The sequence below is a fragment of the Pelobates fuscus genome, chromosome 9 (assembly GCF_036172605.1).
Source record: "Pelobates fuscus isolate aPelFus1 chromosome 9, aPelFus1.pri, whole genome shotgun sequence".
Taxonomy (NCBI): domain Eukaryota; kingdom Metazoa; phylum Chordata; class Amphibia; order Anura; family Pelobatidae; genus Pelobates; species Pelobates fuscus.
The window spans coordinates 136,687,380-136,691,477 of record NC_086325.1 but is presented as its reverse complement, the minus strand read 5'-3'; positions in this window follow the sequence as shown (position 1 = coordinate 136,691,477).

Here is a 4,098-nt window from a genome sequence, read left to right as displayed (position 1 = left end):
AAAATCCATGTGTCCTAATAAAATCTTTCCTAAACCGTACCACACTTGCATCAATGTCACGTTATTTGCTGTGCTGTTACAACATCACCCCTCACAACACTTGGTTAATTTTCTCACCGAAAGGTTGTCTGAGGGATTTCACACGGGTATCATGCACTTGCCATCTGGTACACTGAAATGTAATAATCTACAAACAGCAATGACAGATCCAGATTTAGTGAGTGATCTCATAAGAATTGAATTAGAACAGGGTTTTGTGTTAGGGCCATTTGTTTCCCCACCTTTCACTTCAAGGAGAACTAACCCTATTGGGGTTGTCACAGGGAAAACTTACCATAAACCCAGACTGATCATCGATTTATCAGCACCACATTCCTCCACTATCCCCAGTCTCAATTCCCTCATACCCTCCGACAAATTCTCCCTGCAATATGCCACTATTGACAATGCCATCTGGGCCACTATGGCAGCTGGGACAGGAGCATGATTCTGTTAAACGGACATTGTCAACGCTTTCAAGTTACTTCCCATTCACCCTTCACTGTGGCCTCTGCACGGCCTTAAATGGCAGGGTTTATATTATTTCTTCTCCCGGCTCACTTTCGGCTCCAAGACCAGCTCCAAAATATTCAATATCTTTGCTGAAAACTTGTGTTGGTTACTACTTAATGTGTGCAGATGTCCGACTGTAATTCACTATTTAGATTACTTTCTCCCGATTGAAAACAACTCACTACCCCCTAGCAGCCTTAAACATATGTTGGCTCTTTTTTAGTTCCTGGGTATACCAGTCTCCCTTCAAAAAAAACCATAGGTCCAGACACAATTATGCCTTTCCTGGGGATTCAACTAGACTCTATTCACATGCAAGCAAGTCTTCCCCAGCATACAATTGAGTGCACTCTGGCGAATATTAAACTGTTCTTACAGCTAGGTTCTTGCAACCGGAAAGAACTTCAATCTCTGCTGGGGTCGCTCAATTTTGCCATAAGGATCATTCCACAGGGTAGATCCTTCATTTCCCGCCTACTTTCTTTGTTCCCCAAACTCACCTCAGACGAATCACGCATCACGTTAGACACTCACGCAACAGCTGACTTACTTATGTGGCGCATTTTTCTCACATCTTGGAATGGGCAAGCCATGTTCATCCCCCCTCTTTCCAACAATTCACCTACACTCTGGATAGATGCTGCGGTCAATACTGGCTTTGCAGCCATCTGTGGAAATCAATGGCTTTGGGGTCCATGGCCTAGAGAAGTTAAGTCCCTACCTAGCTTCTCCACTACATCGGCCATGTTTGAATTATACCCAATCATGGCCGCGTCCGTTGCCTGGGGGCTGGTCACTCAGTCAGATGTTTTTCTGACAACCTAGCCACTTGTTACATTGTTAATAAAGGCCAGTCATCATCTTTGGTAATTATGAGATTTGTAAGAAAACTCACATAGGCAGCGGCCACTTGCCAATTTTTTATCACCTGAATTCACGTTCCGGGTGTCACAAATATAGCAGCTGATCACTTGTCCCGGTTTCGATTTCAGGCTTTGCTCCAGACTCTGCCCACCGCTTCCCGGCTGGCTACCCCTGCCCCGTCATTCCTGGATTAAATGTCTTATTGATTCATGCACAAAACATTTCACACCTTGCACTTTCGGTTAACATACAATAGGGCCTTTCACATTTTCACAAGTTCATAGCGGAATTTCAAGTTCAGGGCATGTTTGCTTTGGAAACTACCGTATTTTTCGCTCCATAAGACGCACCTCACCATAAGACGCACCTAGTTTTTAGAGGAAGAAACCCAGAAAAAAAAATATTCTGAACAAACTGTCCCATAGTGTTTCTTACTATGGGACAGTTTGTACAGAATATTTTTTTTCTCCCCTGTCCCATAGTGTCCCCCCCTCCCATAGTCTTCACCCACCCCCTCCCCATAGACTTCATCCCCCCCCTCCCCATAGACTTCATCCCCCCCCTCCCCATAGACTTCATCCCCCCCCTCCCCATAGACTTCATCCCCCCCCTCCCCATAGACTTCATCCCCCCATCTCCCCATAGACTTCATCCCCCCATCTCCCCATAGACTTCATCCCCCCATCTCCCCATAGACTTCATCCCCCCATCTCCCCATAGACTTCATCCCCCCATCTCCCCATAGACTTCATCCCCCCCTCCCCATAGACTTCATCCCCCCCTCCCCATAGACTTCATCCCCCCCCTCCCCATAGACTTCATCCCCCCCCTCCCCATAGACTTCATCCCCCCCCTCCCCATAGACTTCATCCCCCCCCTCCCCATAGACTTCATCCCCCCCTTCCCATAGACTTCATCCCCCCCTCCCCATAGACTTCATCCCCCCCTCCCCATAGACTTCATCCCCCCCCTCCCCATAGACTCCATCCCCCCTCCCCTCCCCATAGACTTCCATCCCCCCCTCCCCTCCCCATAGACTTCCATCCCCCCCTCCCCTCCCCATAGACTTCCATCCCCCCCCTCCCCTCCCCATAGACTTCCATCCCCCCCCCTCCCCTCCCCATAGACTTCCATCCCCCCCCTTCCCCTCCCCATAGACTTCCATCCCCCCCCTTCCCCTCCCCATAGACTTCCATCCCCCTCCCTCCCCTCCCCATAGACTTCCATCCCCCTCCCTCCCCTCCCCATAGACTTCCATCCCCCTCCCTCCCCTCCCCATAGACTTACATCCCCCCCTCCCCTCCCCATAGACTTCCATCCCCCCCCTCCCCTCCCATAGACTTCCATCCCCCCCCTTCCCCTCCCCATAGACTTCCATCCCCCCCCTCCCCTCCCCATAGACTTCCATCCCCCCCCTTCCCCTCCCCATAGACTTCCATCCCCCCCCTTCCCCTCCCCATAGACTTCCATCCCCCCCTTCCCCTCCCCATAGACTTCCATCCCCCTCCCCTCCCCTCCCCATAGACTTCCATCCCCCTCCCTCCCCTCCCCATAGACTTCCATCCCCACCCCTCCCCTCCCCATAGACTTCCATCCCCACCCCTCCCCTCCCCATAGACTTCCATCCCCACCCCTCCCCTCCCCATAGACTTCCATCCCCACCCCTTCCCATAGACTTCATCCCCCTCCCATACTGTCCCCCTCCCCTTGTCCTATAATTACTTACCTGTCTTGCAGCGTTGGCCGGCAGCACAGGGCGCACCGCGGTAGTGGAACTTGAATTTCATGTTCCGGTTTCCGGCGGGACTGAAAGGAAGTGCGCACTCAGCTTGTGCACACTTCCTTTCAGTCCCGCCGGAAACCGGAACATGAAATTCAAGTTCCACTACCGCGGTGCGCTCTGTGCTGCCGGCCAACGCTGCAAGACAGGTAAGTAAAGCTTCACATTCGCTCCATAAGACGCACAGACATTTCCCTTCACTTTTGAGGGGGGAAAAAGTGCGTCTTATGGAGCGAAAAATACGGTATATTGGGGTTAACTTCTTTTTGCCACCTTAACTTAAAGGGACACTCGAGGCACCCAGACCACTTCTGCCCATTGGAGTGGTCTGGGTGCCAACTCCCACTACTCCTAACCCTGCAAGTTTAATTATTGCAGTTTTTTATAAACTGCAATAATTACCTTGCAGGGTTAACTCCACCTCTAGTGGCTGTCTACTATGGTCACTTCCTCATGTGCTTCCAAACATGCAGCAATCAAGAATTTTCTACTAGTTTCCATGATAAAACTGTTTTTTTTTTTTTTACATTGAACACTACCCCTTCCTTCTTGGAACACTGACAGAAGTATTCACTGAACGGCTAAGAATTGCAGAAACGGAGCTATAAATATCGAATTGGAGTATTTTGTTTTAATTAAATTCAATTCAGAGATGTTACAGTGATCTGGTGAATTCCTGACAATTCCTCAATTTAGTGAAAACTAAATTTGAGCTTTAGGAAGTTAAAATTGCTGTGTGGTTGCATACCACATGTAGCATGTTTGAGGAAAGTTTAACACCTCAGCTTCGTAGCCTGCCAAGCATCAAGGTGTGAACAGGAACATGTTCGCTGGCACAGGCAGGTTTCATACAAAGAAAAAAAAAAAAAAACATCATGAATGAGACGAGAAAGAGGAAAGAC